Source organism: Arachis stenosperma, chromosome 4, assembly GCF_014773155.1.
Source record: "Arachis stenosperma cultivar V10309 chromosome 4, arast.V10309.gnm1.PFL2, whole genome shotgun sequence".
Taxonomy (NCBI): Eukaryota; Viridiplantae; Streptophyta; class Magnoliopsida; order Fabales; family Fabaceae; genus Arachis; species Arachis stenosperma.
Genome location: NC_080380.1, coordinates 34737565 through 34754108, shown reverse-complemented (window position 1 = coordinate 34754108; position 16544 = coordinate 34737565). Strand labels below are relative to the sequence as shown.

Here is a 16544-nt window from a genome sequence, read left to right as displayed (position 1 = left end):
GATGAATTTTTTTTGATAAAACTACCAAAATACTAAAATATAATAAGAATTCCTAAATTACCATTTTCTAACCCTAATAAAAAATTTTCAAATTTTGTTTTTCAACTTCTCAACTACCATAATCATAACTTATCAAACATAAGTATCAATCTTGCTTAAATAAGTAATAACTAATCAAAATTACAAAAAGAAAAAAAAAAGCAATTGAGTTGATCAAGGACTTTGAAGGTGGCCTTGTCATATCTAGCATTAGCCTCTTCGACAATGACTTTGGAGAAACCTTCGATGGTAGCCGATATCGGTCTGTGTGTCGAAGAAGATGCTAACCTTCTTCTTGTCGTTATTGACCTCGGGCTTAGGCTCCTTTTCGATGATGCACTTAGGAAGCTCAATGGGCTTGGAGTTCTGTGATCTGAATCTAGTAATGATACAACCTATGAAAATTGATGCCGAGGTACTGAGCACCATCATGAACTGACGGTTCTCAAGTATCATAGCATCAAAGTCACCAACATAAGAGACGTTAGAAGGCTCAAGCTTGTCTTTGATTATGGCAGACATCATATCCAATGGCAAAATTTTGATGGAGATGGATGACTCTTCCATAATAATAAATTGAAAATTTAAAAATTGAAAAATTGGAGGAAGAGCAGTAAGTTGATCTAATTTGGAGGGTTTATGGTTGGTAGAAGTAGTTAAGAGTTGTGTATGTGTGAAAGAGAGGCTATATATGGTAAGAAGAAAAGTGAGAGAGGGGGTCATGTTACATTGAAAACTCAGTCTTTGTTCTTTATGATGTTGGTGGTGATAAAGGTAATAGTGGTGGTCAAGTGGGAAAGGAGAGATGATGACCATTGGTAGAGACAAAAGGTATTAGTGGAGGTGGGGTGTTCATGATTGTTAAGGGAACAATGATTTGTAGTGGGAGTTGGAAAGGATAAGCACTCACTAAGGATTAAGAGTGGAATGAGTTTGGAAATAAAATTAGGGTTAGTAAAAAGGGTAGTTTGAAACTTTTTAGGGTTTTTAATATTTTGGTAGTTTAATCTATCTTTTATGGAGTAAATAGTCAAAAAAAGATCATACGTTCTCCAAATTAGTTTCCAAAAGATTAAATTAATCAAAATCATCCTCAAAAGATATAAAATAAATCATGTTAGTCCCTCCATCCATTATGTCACTAACGACATTTAGTTTTGCTTACGTGGCACATTAGCTTAACATGTTAGCAATACCATGGCTAAACAATAGTTGATGACAAGATATGTTCAGGGAACTATGTCAAATTAGTCCCAGAAAACACAAACCATAATCCGTTCTTCTCCATAAATGTCATTCTTGTTGCAGCAATAAATTAGTTTTTACAGAGGCCAAATCGTTGTCAAACAACATGATAGGTAGCGTAACTCGAGGGCGCAGTCGACTACTGTCGTAGTCACATGGCAGCAATGGTTCGAGCTCTTCACTACGAACAAGGAGGAAGAATATGGACCAAATGTGCTTTTGTGGGTTGAAGATAGTGATCAAGAAATCTGGAACAACAGAAAATCTAGATAAATTTTTCTATACTTGTTCAAGATATCGAGTGAATTATGAATATAGTCTTCTTCAACCTACTTGACAATTTGTGTGGGTTTTTGAATTTTTTGTAACCTAATCTTTTGCAGAAGGGCAGCCACTGCAATTAGTTTAGGTGGGTTAAGGATAATGAGTATGAAGGATTAGATAGTGGTTTAAAGGGAGATACTGAAACTAATGCAGAAGTGGAGAGTGATTTTATTGATTAGAAACTTAACCTATCATGGAGAATGATGAGTTTGGAAGTTGAATTTAGAGTACTTAGGATGCAAATGTATTTTGGACTAATAGTTATCAGTGTGGTTGTTGTGAATATTTTTATGTTGTTTATTTCCTAGTGAAACATGAAGGTGGTATAGTAGATGTTATGATATAGGTTTTGGTTGTATGGTCTGATTGTATAGTAGATGAAACTTTCAACAACTTTTTTTTGACCATATCATCATTTTATGAAATCACAAAAATAACATAGAACATGAAGCGAAATAACATTACCATAACATAATCATCGGTTTGTCATATACCATTGTTTCAAGCAAAAATAGCAACACTGTTTTAATATCATCATAACAAAGTAGCATCACAAAAAGCTAACATCAGTATGTTCTTCCTAAAGGCTACTATAAATTTATCTAAATGGCTATACAAAAAATACGGCTATCAAATAAACCATGTCTACCACATTGTTTACAAATGGCAACTTTTGATCCTTACAAAATAGCAAGTACTAAGTCCTATACATTATGTCTTCAAATCATGCTTTGTCTTTCTTCTTGGGAGGTGAACCATAGAGTTGGAACAAATGTCATCAAACTAGCAAGCTTCTTGGCTGTTGCAGAGCTACTACCCTTGATGGTTTCAGTAGATACGATAATCAGTGTGTGAGCAACAGGCTGTGAAGATGCATTTTCTCTTGCTTTTTCCTTGATGACTTGGAGTTTTGGAGGCCTCCCTCTAACTTTACCCTACATTAGATAGTATTCATCATTAAACAAATAGCATGTGCATCTTCAACAACATAAGATCATGAAAATTGTATAAAGATTCAACTTGACAATCATTGGTTGAGTTCTGTGATTGCTGTGTTGGTGGAAGTTAAGTAGTTTGGATAATAGAAATTTCAGTCTGTTCATCTGTGTTGGTTGGTAGGAGTGGAAGAAGTGTTTGAATAGGGATAGTGTCAGCTGCAGCAGGGACAGGAGCACCATTTGAAACATGGATAAGAGCACCAACTGTAGCAGGGGCTGGTGATGCTACAACTGCAAGCTATAATTGTATTTGCCTTGCCTTTTCTTCAGCATACTCTTGCCTTTTATTTTTGCAAGTTCTCTTGTTGTGGCCTATCTTACCATAGTATATGTACCGAATCGGGTTGTATTTCATTTTTATCTTTGTCCTTGTGCTACTGGGTTCTTCATCTTTGTCTTTTCTTCTCTTTGTTGTTGGTATTCCTAGTTTGGGCTTTATTGGTGGTAGAAGAAAGGCCAGTGAACCAGTTTTCTTCCACAGTTCTTGTCTGTTAATTGGATTCACATTGAATCGATATGTTCTTATGCATGCCTCCATTGTCAACCATTCATGGCAGTACTCCTCTGACCTCTTGTAATTTTTATCTTGAATGGCCGAGATTGCGTGCATATAAGGCATGCCTATAAAAATGTATGAACACTGAGATATTTATCTAACTACGAGATAAGAAATTTATATTTGAATTGAATTTAGTTAGAAGTTGTACCTATCAGTTGCCAAAACCTACAAAATCAAGTATAGTTACTTAAAGTCTATGACCATATTAGTTAGTCATCCTTGAACTTCATATAGAACCTCTTTCTCATCACCAGACCAGTGAGGAATCCAATTCCTAGATAACTTGATCAATGACTCTAGTTTACCTTGCTACAATGGAAGAAGAATTCTTTGATATAATTCACGAGCTTCTGTCTATTATCAATCATACTTTTCATAATGATTCTTTGCACTTCCTCTATTAAGGTCAGAATAGCCTTTCCTCTATCATGCTTTATCTTTGCATTGATGGATTCACAAGCGTTGTTGCATATGTTATCGATTTTTGACACTTTATTGAAATAGGCCCTAATCCATGCTTCTTTGGGCCACTTATCTTGATATTTCCAAGCCTTCTCGTTAATTCTCTTCACTTTATTCATATTCTTTTCAAACTCGACTCGAGTTCTTGATCTTGCACACTCCTAAATTAAGTCTTTTAGCTCGAGGCTGTTCCATTGTTTTGAGAAGTTCCTTCAGGTAGCGTTTGTTTTAAGGTACTGAGAGAGAGACTGCAAGACTGAAACTCAGTATCATGTTTGTTGGCTCAGAGGCTTGTACTAAAATTTCTGTCTCTGTCCCCAAAATTTTAGTATTTCAGTACCTCCAAAAAGTAGGGGCACAGGAGACTGAAATTTTTAGAGACGAAGACTGAAACTTTAATAATATTTTATACTTAAAATACCCCTATTTCAATTAATTAATTCCAATTTTACCATTTGTACAAATTAAATTAGAACTTCATTCTTGTTTCAATTTATGTCTCCCACTTTGCCCCAAACAAAATACTAAGATTTATTTCACTTTCTGTCTCTTAGTCTCTGTCTCTCGATCTCAATCTTTCCGTCTTTGTCTGTCTACCAAATGCTACCTCACATATACCAAACACAGAATTTGCGATAAACTCTTGACATAACTTCCTGCATTGCGGGGATCAATCCCATCACAAACAAACAAACTAAATCTTAGAAGATTTTAAATCAAACAAGTCCTCAAAAGATATAATATTAAATCAATTTAATTCCTAAAAGATACTTCATTAAGAATCTCATGAACTTTCTCTTCAACTCATTGCATAAATTTTCGTTATACCTTTAGATGGATATATATATATATATATATATCCTGTTGTTCAAATTTTTTGGTGAACATTTTGAATCCCTCATCGACAAGTGGGGGCAAGATTTATGGTAATGGGCCAAAATAATTCCACCATTGAGTAAACCAGTTTGGGAAATGATAATTGGTATTTTTCTTGAAGTAGATGAGCCAAGAATGTCTATTTTGGTTATTTTGTAACCAAAATACTCTTGTCCAGCCGTTCACATAATCCCAATAAGGATATCCTATTGGGTCAAAAGGTTGGGAAAATTTCTTAGTATTATTTGAGTTTTTTCCAAATTGGGTAGGGGTGAGTACTTTTAATATTTGAATGGTTGAATGGGTTATGTTGGTGGTGTCTTTGGGGTCTTTGTAATATTTTACCGAGACTGAATCTGAATCCACTAGTATGAATTCATAAAACTGTCTGGTTTTGTTTAAAGGTGTTGGTCTAAAATGAAATCCTTGTGGGAAGACTTTGGGGATTACCTTAAAAGGTAATTTTTCCTAAAAATCAGGTTCTATTAAGAGGACAGATGAGAATTTATTTTTTGAAATGTATGTGAATTGTGGTTTTGGTTGGATATTTAGGGGTTGGGTCTGAATTGATTGGGGTAATTTTGTTTAGATAATTATTTTACCTTTTGGGTCATTACATATGGTCTTTTGGGCAGCAACTTTTGATAAAAGTTTGGTTAGGTCGATTTCATTATCATCTGAGCTGTCACATATAACATCCCAGGATTTTTTGTGAAGTTTTGAGAGACCTACATCTTGTAAGGCCAACAAAGTTTGGAATGGGAGAGCATAGTCTGCCTTTGTTTGTTTTGCCGTTTGGCTACTTGGAGGTTGAGTAGATGACTCAACTAAATTTTTTGAGTTCTGAGTAGATGACTCAGTTGACTCTTGGGTTATTGGGATCGGTTGTTGGGTGGATGACCCAGTTGGGGTGCTTGACCCTGATTTTTTTATTTAGCCCTGGTAGGGTTAAGCGGATGCCTCTGCCTCTTACAGAGGCTAATGTTGCCCTTTTAGGCATATGGCAGCTTTCCCTGCAAATATTCATGGGTAAGGTAATCAGGGAGTGAGTTTGAGATTCCTTGAATGTATTCAATTTCAAAATAAAAAATGCTTAAAATTGCTTGCTAGCGAGCAAAAATGTGTTTGGATGCAAGATTTTTTACATCTTTTTGTAAAATATCTTTGGCAGACTTACAATCTACTCTGACAAGAAATTTTTGGTTTAATAAATCATATTGAAATTTTGAAATGCATAAAAAATTGCTAAAACCTCTTTTTTTATGGTCGAATAATTTTGTTGGGAGGTATTTCAATGCTTAGAAGTAAATGCAATGATACGTTCTTTATTATTAAGTTTTTGTTTTAGGATGCCGCCATAACCCAGATATGAAGCATCCGTCTCAACAATTTTAAAAGCCTGTGGAACAGGGAGGTAAAGACAAGGGAGTTCCTTGACATTGAGTTTGAGTTGTTTGACAATCCTTGTATGGGTATCTATTCAAGGAGAAGATTTTTTTTCTAGACGCTCATGGAGAGGTTTGATAAGGGTGCTTAGATTTGGAATAAAACCTGCTACATAATTTATGCAGCCAAAGAATCTTTGGAGTTGATTCTTTTCCAAAATATGATCAGAAAATTTATCTGCAAATTGGATGGCTCTGTCAATGGGTGTAATTGTTCCCTGGTGAATTATGTGACCAAAGAAATGGATTTTAGTTTGGAATAAACCAATTTTTGATTTAGAAACTGCTAGACCATTATGCTTGATAGTGTGCATAAAAGTTTTCACATGTTTAAAATGATCATGCAAAGACTGGGAAAAATTAGCACATTTTCTATATAGACGATGGCAAAGCCGGAAAAAGGATTGAAAATGTCATTCATGATTTTTTGGAATTCGGATGAGGCATTTTTTAGGTCAAAAGACATCACATTCCATTCGTACTGACCGAAAGGTACTGTCAATGCCATTTTGTATCTATCATCCTTGCTAATCTAGATTTGCCAATACCCGAATTTTATGTCAAATTTTGAAAAAATACTTGCTGAGTTTAGTCTATTTAAGAAATCTTTTTTGTTTGGAATAGGATACCTAATCCACTGGAGATCTTGGTTTATAGGCTTATAATTAATAACCAACCTAAGGGTGCATCTTTTCAATTCGGCTTGTTTGTTGACATAGAAAGCTGAACAAGACCATAGATTTTTACTGGGCCTAATAAGCTTTTTGTGCAAGAGGTCTGTAATTTTTTTTTTGGCAATATTGGAGAAGTTGTTTATTCATTTGTATGGGTCTAGCCTTTGTTGGAATCTGGCTTTCTTTAAAATTCTTTTTCATAAGGAAGATCCACAATATGTTATTTTCTATTCCAGAATGCGTGAGGTAAATCTGAACATGTTGTTTCTTGCATTTGTTGAAGAAGGGATTTAACCTTTTGTTGGATTTGAGGCTTTTGTAATTGGGTTTCAAGGGTTTTGAAGGAGACTTCTTCTTTCAAGAAGTTAATTGGGTTAGTTTTGAATTGGAGTAGGTTAAGGGTCCTATGAACTGGGGTTGAAACAAATTGGAAGGTTGTTGGGGTTCCTCCTATATAGGTAGTGATACTGTCGTATGACATCATTAATGGAAAAAGAGCTCTAATAAAGGGTGACACCAAAATGACCTGATTTCTTAAATCTTGGACAAGGAAGAAGAGTGTTTTTATCCGTAAAAGACCATTTTTTATGACAGCCTCAGAAAGCTTGTACTTAATTTGTAAACGGTCGCCGTTAGCTGTGCTAGGCGCTCTGCAGTTTTTTCAAAATATTTTGTTGGGATTAATCCTTCCAGAATACAATTTTTATCAGCACCTGTATCAAACAAGGCTACTGTTTCCAAAACAAAGTTTTGGATGACAATTCGAATATTGATATAGAATTTCATGATGGTTAATTGACTGACTAACCGCAGAATTTCTGCCATCTCATCTTCTTGATCATCCTTTGAGTGTTGGACAATTTGGTCATCCTCTTTATTTTGAAAAATTTGGTTTTGAAGATTTTGATCATTCTGAGGCTCTTCCTCAATGTTATCAGAATCTTCGTCAAAAATATTAGACACGCAATTTTGGTGGTGTTGTTGTTGTTGTTGTTGTTGTTTGATGAGATGAATCTCTTTCTTGAGAATATTAATCTCATTTTGAAGGTCCTGAATAGTAACAGGCTTAGAAACTTGTTTTTCGAGTTTTTTGAAAATAGGTTTGACATCGTACTTGTTTTTTATAACCAGGGTTTTGGATTTATTTTTAGTCTCTAAGGTTTGTTTGAGCTTCTGAAGGAAGTATTTTCTCTATTCACGGTTTGAGATAGCATTTATGGCATCGAAAAGAAGATCTTGTTCTTGTGTGATGACATTGAGCTCAAAATATTCATCAGATGATGAGGATATATCATCATCACGTTGGATATTGTTTAAGTCCTCCGAAAATTCATGTTCTGATTCTTCTTCAGAGTTTTCAAGGAGGAGGTTATTAATCTGTTCCTCAATCTGAGGGTCAAGGCTGAGGTTGTTGATCTTTTTCTTGAGCCTACAGTACTTAGTAATATGACCCAATTTTTCTCAATTAAAGCAGATAATTTGTTTTTTGTGAGGTTCATTATCTTTGTCTTTCCTTTGTCTAGGCAGAGACTTGTAATGCTTCCTGGGTTTCCATTGCCGTGGGTTTGGATCGGGCCATCAGATTTTTTGGTTAGACTGTTTTGTTTTCTTCTTACTACAGGAGGGTATGCCAAACTGTTCATAGAAGGAACCTAGATCTTTTTTGTTTTTGTCCTTTTCACGGGCTAATTGCCTTTGAATTTTGTCATCTTGTAAAATTTTTAAGGCCACTTTTTGGACAAAAGAAATTAATTGGCCATAACTTAAAGAATTGTATGGAATAATTCCATCCGGAGTTAAGCTTCTGATTTTGTCCCTAACTTTATCTCCCAGAAATTTTGGGAGTTCGGCTAAGAACTTTTCTTTCCAGAACGACTATTGGCTATCTTTTCTAGTGAAAACTCTGGTTAAGAAGGTATCTTTATACCACTTGAAATCAGACAGGGATTTACATTTGAGATTGGACAGAAGTTCAGTAGGCCGATCTTTCCACATAGATGAATCGCCTTTGAAATCGTTTGCTATATGATGAGCGGATAATTTGTATACTTTTTGGCATTGTTTTTAGTATGTTTTTGATATCTTTTAGTTAGATTTTAGTACATTTTTATTAGTTTTTATTTAAAATTCACTTTTCTGGACTTTACTATGAGTTTGTGTGTTTTTCTATGATTTCAGGTATTTTCTGGCTGAAATTGAGGGACCTGAGCAAAAATCTGATTCAGAGACCAAAAAGGACTGCAGATGCTGTTGGATTCTGACCTCCCTGCACTCGAAGTGGATTTTCTGGAGCTACAGAAGCCCAATTGGCGCGCTCTCAACGGCGTTGGAAAGTAGACATCCAGGGCTTTCCAGCAATATAATAGTCCATACTTTGTCCAAGATTTGATGGCCCAAACCCGCGAAGCAATCCGGCCTCAGGAATTCCAGCGTTAAACGCCGGAACAGGAATAAAAGTTGGAGTTAAACGCCCAAACTGGCATGGGAGCTGGCGTTTAACTCCAGAAAAGGTCTCTACACGAATTTCCTTGATTGCTCAGCCCAAGCACACACCAAGTGGGCCCGGAAGTGGATTTTTATGTCATTTACTCATTTCTGTACACCTTAGGTTACTAGTTTACTATTAATAGGACCTTTTACTATTGTATTAGTAGACTTGGGTAGCTATCTTCACTTTTATGCTATCTTAGATCTTTGGGAGGCTGGCCATTCGGCCATGCCTAGACCCTGTTCTTATGTATTTTCAACGGTGGAGTTTCTACACACCATAGATTAAGGGTGTGGAGCTCTGCTGTACCTCGAGTATTAATGCAATTACTATTGTTCTTCCATTCAATTCCGCTTGTTCTTTTACCAAGATATCACTTGTTCTTCACCTATGAACAAGGTGACTGACAACCATTCTTGTTCTACAAGCATCTGAGGCTTAGTGAATATCTCTTGGATTTCCGATTGCACGATGCATGGTTGATCGCCTGACAACCGAGTGCTCGCCTGACAAACGAGCCAGCCATTCCGTGAGATCAGAGTCTTCGTGGTATAGGCAAGAACTGATGGCAGCATTCAAGAGAATCCGGAAGGTCTAACCTTGTCTGTGGTGTTCTGAGTAGGATTCAATGATTGAATGACTGTGACGTGCTTCAAACCCTGAGGGCGGGGCGTTAGTGATAACGCAAAAGAATCACTGGATTCTATTCCGGCCTGATTGAGAACCGACAGATGAATTCCGCTATGCCGTGACAGGACATATGCAATCGCTTTCACTGAGAGGATGGGAGGTAGCTGCTGACAACAGTGAGACCCTACACGAGTTTGCCATGGAAAGGAGTAAGAAGGATTGGATGAAGGCAGTAGGAAAGCAGAGAGACGGAAGGGAAGGCATCTTCATACACTTGTCTGAAGCTCTTACACCAATGATATACATAAGTATCACTATCTTTATCTTGCATGTTATTTTCGTTCATCATCATCATATACATTTGAGTTTGCCTAACTAAGATTTACAAGATGACCATAGCTTGCTTCAATACTAACAATCTCCGTGGGATCGACCCTTACTCACGTAAGGTTTATTACTTGGACGACCCAGTGCACTTGCTGGTTAGTTGTGCAAAGTTGTGTAATGCCATGGTATTGAGCCACCAAGTTCTTGGAGCCATTACCGGGGATTATTTGAGTTGTGAAAAAGTATTGTTCACAATTTCGCCGACCAAGTTTTTGGCGCCGTTGCCGGGGATTGTTCAAGTTTTGAGCAAGCTTTTGGTAACATCAGTGCCAAGATCCGGCAACAACATCAAGTTCTTGGTGTTATTGCCCGGGATTGTTTAGGCTGGACAACTGACGGTTCATCTTGTTGCTTAGATTAGGTGTTATTTTTTTCGAAATTCTTGAAGATGAGTTCTAGAGTTTCATGATGATTTGTTGAAATCTGGCTGGCTGAGAAGCCATGTCTAATCTGATTGGACCGAGGTTTCAACTTATCACCACAAGAGCTTGTTGATTTCGTATCAATCTTGCTGTTGGAGCAGTGATTTGCTAAGGTTTGGCTGACCTTGGTCATGTCTAGTGTTTTGGACCGAAGCTTTCTTTGAAAGCTTGGCTGGCTGTGAAGCCATGTCTAATTCCTGGACCGGAGTCTTAGACTAGCATTGCACTGATTCCTAGAATTCTCATTAAGAATTTTGATGTTTTCACTTAAATTTTCGAAAATCACAAAAAAAATTACAAAACCATAAAAATCCAAAAATATTTCTTGTTTGAGTCTAGAGTCTCATCTTAAGTTTGGTGTCAAATGCATGTCTTTGTTATATTTTTCGAATCCATGCATATATTTTGTGTTCTAATCTTTGAATTCTATTGACTTGAAGTATTTTTTTTGTGTGTCTCATATGCATTCTCATATTGTTAGTGTCAGTAGTACACAAACTGCTAAGTTTGGTGTCTTGCATGCATTGTTATTTGATTCTTGTTGCATTTTGATTATTAAAAATCCAAAAATATTTTTAATTTGTGTCTTTTCAAGTCAATGATACAAAGAATTGAAGATTTAGAACATACTGCAGAGGAATTATACAGAAAAAGCTGAGCATTCAAAAATGCCCAGTGAAGAAGGCAGACTGGCGTTCAAACGCCAGCCAGGGTACCTGGTTGGGCGTTTAACGCCCAAAAAGGTAGCATTTTGGGCGTTAAACGCCAGAATGTATACCATTCTGGGCGTTTAACGCCAGGATGGTGCTAGGGGGAAGATTTTGTTTTCAAATCAATTTTTTTCAAATTTTTCAAAATCAAATCTTTTTCAAATCAAATCTTTTCAATCAAATGTTTTCAAAATCAATTTCTTTCCTTTTTAAAAGATACTTACTAACAATTAATGATTTGATTGAACATCTCAAATTTGTTACCTTTTCTGTTGAGAAAGGTTTTTAATGTTTGAATCATATCTTTTCTTGTTAGGCAAGTCATCAATTTTTAAAATCATATCTTTTCAAATTGTTTTTAAAATCATATCTTTTCAAATAGTTTTCAAATCATATCTTCTCAATCACATTTTTTTTTCATATCTTCTTAACCACATCTTTTTCAAAATAACTTTCAATCAAATCTTCTTAATTTCTAATTTCAAATTCTTTTTCAAAAATCACTTAATTTCTTTTCCACTTTTATTTTCGAAAATTAATTAATGTTTTTCAAAATAATTTCAAAATTTTTCACTTGATTTTCGAAAATAAACTTCCCTCCTTCCCACATCCTTCTATTTATGGAGTGCCACTCCTTCTCAATGCACAATTCGAACCTTATCTAACTAAAGTTCGAATTTATCTTCTCCTTCTTCTTTCTATTTCTCTTTTCCTCTGACACTTAAAGGAATCTCTATACTGTGACATAGAGGATTCCACATTTTCTTGTTCCCTTCTCTTTCATATGAGCAGGAGCAAGGACAAAGGCATTCTTGTTGAAGCTGACCCTGAACCTGAAAGAACCTTGAAGCGAAAGCTAAGAGAGGCCAAAGCACAACTCTCTTTAGAGGACCTGACCGAATTCTTCAAGGAAGAAAACATGGCAGCAGAAAACAACAACAATGCAAACAATGCAAGGAAGGTGCTGGGTGACTTTACTGCACCTACTCCTGATTTTTATGGGAGAAGCATCTCTATCCCTGCCATTGGAGCAAACAACTTTGAGCTTAAGCCTCAATTAGTTTCTCTAATGCAACAGAATTGCAAGTTCCATGGACTTCCAATGGAAGATCCTCATCAGTTTTTAGCTGAATTCTTGCAAATCTGTGACACAGTCAAGACTAATGGGGTTGACCCTGAAGTCTATAGACTGATGCTATTCCCTTTTGCTGTAAGAGACAGAGCTAGAATATGGTTGGACTCTCAACCTAAAGAAAGCCTGGACTCATGGGAAAAGCTAGTCAATGCCTTCTTGGCAAAATTCTTTCCACCACAAAGATGGAGTAAGCTTAGAGTGGAAGTCCAAACCTTTAGACAAAAGGATGGAGAATCCCTCTATGAAGCTTGGGAAAGATACAAACAATTAATCAGAAAATGTCCTTCTGACATGCTTTCTGAATGGAGCATCATAGGTATTTTCTATGATGGTCTCTCTGAACTATCTAAGATGTCCTTGGATAGCTCTGCAGGAGGATCTCTTCATCTGAAGAAGACGCCTACTGAAGCTCAAGAACTGATTGAAATGGTTGCAAATAACCAATTCATGTACACTTCTGAAAGAAATCCTGTGAACAATGGGACTAGTCAGAAGAAAGGAGTTCTTGATATTGACACTCTGAATGCCATTTTGGCCCAGAATAAAATATTGACTCAACAAGTCAATTTGATTTCTCAAAGTCTGTCTGGAATGCAAAATGCACCAAACAGTACTAAGGAAGCTTCATCTGAGGAAGAAGCTTATGATCCTGAGAACCCTTCCATGGAAGAGGTAAATTACCTAGGAGAACCCTATGGTAACACCTATAATTCTTCATGGAGAAATCACCCAAATCTTTCATGGAAGAATCACGAGAGACCTCAACAAGGTTTCAATAACAATGGTGGAAGAAACAGGTTTAACAATGGCAAGCCTTTTCCATCATCTTCTCAGCAACAGACAGAGAGCTCTAAGCAGAATAATTCTGACTTAGCAACCATGGTCTCTGATCTGATCAAAACCACTCAAAGTTTCATGACTGAAACTAGATCTTCCATTAGGAATTTGGAAGGACAAGTGGGTCAGCTGAGCAAGAAAATTACTGAACTTCCTCCAAGCACTCTCCCGAGTAACACTGACGTCTACTGGCCTCCAATGAGTTCCCCAATGAGGAACCCGGGGAATCCGAGGCTCAAACTGAGACCATAGAGATTCCCTTAGACTTACTACTGCCTTTCATGAGCTCTGATGAGTATTCTTCCTCTGAAGAGGATGAGTATGTCACTGAGGAGCAAGTTGCTAAATACCTTGGAGCAATCATGAAGCTAAATGACAAGTTATTTGGAAATGAGACTTGGGAGGATGAACCTCCTTTGCTCACCAAAGAACTGGATGACTTGTCTAGGCAGAAACTGCCTCAAAAGAGGCAGGATCCTGGGAAGTTTTCTATACCTTGTACCATAGGCACCATGACCTTCAAGAAGGCCTTGTGTGACTTAGGGTCAAGTGTGAACCTCATGCCCCTCTCTGTAATGGAGAAATTAGGGATCTTTGAGGTGCAAGCTGCAAAAATCTCACTAGAAATGGCAGACAACTCAAGAAAACAAGCCCATGGACTTGTAGAGGATGTTCTGGTTAAGGTTGAAAACCATTACATTCCTACTGATTTCATAGTCCTAGAGACTGGGAAGTGCATGGATGAATCCATCATCCTTGGCAGACCATTCCTAGCCACAGCAAAGGCTGTGATTGATGTTGATAGAGGAGAGTTGATCATTCAAGTGAATGAAGAATCCATGGTGTTTAAGGCCCAAGGATATCCCTCTATCATCATGGAGAAGAAGCATGAAGAGCTTCTCTCAAAACAGAGCCAAACAGAGCCCCCACAGTCAAACTCTAAGTTTGGTGTTGGGAGGCCACAACCAAACTCTAAGTTTGGTGTTGAAACCCCACATTCAAACTCTAAGTTTGGTGTTGGGAGGTTTCAACAAGGTTCTGAGTGTTTCTGAGGCTCCATGGGAGTCCTCTGTCAAGCTAATGACACTAAAGAAGCGCTTGTTGGGAGGCAACCCAATGTTTTATAATTAATTATTTTCTTTTGTTATTTTATCTTCTTTGTAGGTTGATGATCATAAGAAGTCACAAAAACAATGAAAAAAGCAAAAACAAAATGAAAAACAGGAAGAAAAACAGCACACCCTGGAGGAAGATGCTGCTGGCGTTCAAACGCCAGTCAGCCTAGCAGTTGGGCGTTTAACGCCCAGTCTGGCACCTTTCTGGGCGTTTAACGCCAGAAAAGGGCACCAGACTGGCGTTAAACGCCAGTAAAGGGCAACAACCTGGCGTTAAACGCCAGGAATGGGCACCAGCCCGGCGTTTAACGCCAGAAATGGGTCAAAACGTGGATTTTGATGCCATTTGGTGCAAGGATGACTTTTCCTTGACACTACAGGATCTGTGGACCCCACAGGACCCTACCATCACTCTCTCTCTTCTTCCCCCATTCACCAATCACCTCAACACCTCTTCCCCAAAAACCCCTCACCTATCAAATCCCATCTTTCTCTTCACCACTCACATCCATCCTTCATAAAAACCCACCCTCAAATGGCCGAACCTTTACCCCCCTCTCTCCTATAAATACCCTTCTTCAACCCTTCATTTTCACACAACCTAAAGACCACTTCTTCCCCCTTTGGCCGAACACACTACCCTCCCCCTCTTCCTCATTTCTTCTTCTTCTACTCCTTTCTTTCTTCTTTTGCTCGAGGACGAGCAAACATTTTAAGTTTGGTGTGGTAAAAGCGTTGCTTTTTCGTTTTTCCATAACCATTATGGCACCAAAGGCCGGAGAAACCTCTAAAAAGAGGAAAGGGAAAGCAAAAGCTTCCACCTCCGAGTCATGGGAGATGGATAGATTCCTCTCAAAGGTGCATCAAGACCACTTCTATGAAGTTGTGGCCTTGAAGAAGGTGATCCCCGAAGTCCCCTTTTTACTCAAAAAGGGTGAATATCCGGAGATCCACCATGAGATCCAAAGAAGAGGTTGGGAAGTTCTCACCAACCCCATTCAACAAGTTGGAATCTTGATGGTTCAAGAGTTCTATGCCAATGCATGGATCACAAAGAACCATGACCAAAGTGTGAACCCGAATCCAAAGAATTATCTTACTATGGTTCGGGGGAAATACTTGGATTTTAGTCCGGAGAGTGTGAGGGTGGCGTTCAACTTGCCTATGATGCAAGGAGATGAGCATCCTTTCACTAGAAGGGTCAACTTTGATCAAAGGTTGGACCAAGTCCTCACAGTCATATGTGAAGAGGGCGCACAATGGAAGCAAGATTCAAGAGGAAAGCCGGTCCAATTGAGAAGGCATGACCTCAAGCCCGTGGCTAGAGGATGGTTAGAGTTCATACAACGCTCAATCATTCCCACTAGCAACCGGTCCGAAGTTACCATAGACCGGGCCATCATGATCCATAGCATCATGATTGGAGAAGAAATAGAAGTTCATGAGGTTATAGCCCAAGAACTCTATAAGGTGGCGGACAAGACCTCCACTTTGGCAAGATTAGCCTTTCCTCACCTCATTTGTCACCTCTGTTATTCAGTTGGAGTTGACATAGAAGGAGATATCCCCATTGATGAGGACAAGCCCATCACCAAGAAAAGGATGGAATACACAAGAGACCCCTCTCATCAAGAAATCCCTGAGATTCCTCAAGGGATGAACTTTCCTCCACAAAACTATTGGGAGCAACTAAACACCTCCCTAGGAGAATTAAGTTCCAACATGGGACAACTAAGGGTGGAGCATCAAGAACACTCCATTCTCCTCCATGAAATTAGAGAAGATCAAAGAATCATGAGGGAGGAGCAACAAAGACAAGGAAGAGACATTGAGGAGCTCAAGCACTCCATAGGACCTTCAAAAGCAAGGAAGAGCCGCCATCACTAAGGTGGACCCATTCCTTGATTTCCTTGTTATTTATTCTTCTGTTTTTCGAATTTTATGCTTTATGTTATCCATGTTTGTGTCTTATGATCATTAGTGTCTTAGTGTCTATGCCTTAAAGTTATGAATGTCCTATGAATCCATCACCTTTCTTGAATAAAAATGTGCTTAATTGAAAAAGGAAGAATTGCATGAATTTTGAATTTTATAATAGTTTAATTATTTTGATGTGGTGGCAATATTTTTGTTCTCTGAATGTATGTGTAAACAGTGCATATGTATCTTGAATTTGTGGTTCATGAATGTTGGCTCTT

General features: G+C 37.7%; 1 non-coding gene across 1 annotated transcript; it reads right to left on the bottom strand.

The window, feature by feature from the left end:
- Positions 1-12583: 12583 nt before the first annotated feature.
- Positions 12584-12691, bottom strand: LOC130978578 (small nucleolar RNA R71). The gene has a single exon (XR_009086201.1). It is a non-coding gene; the product is annotated as a small nucleolar RNA R71 (small nucleolar RNA).
- Between the last annotated feature and the right edge of the window lie 3853 nt (positions 12692-16544).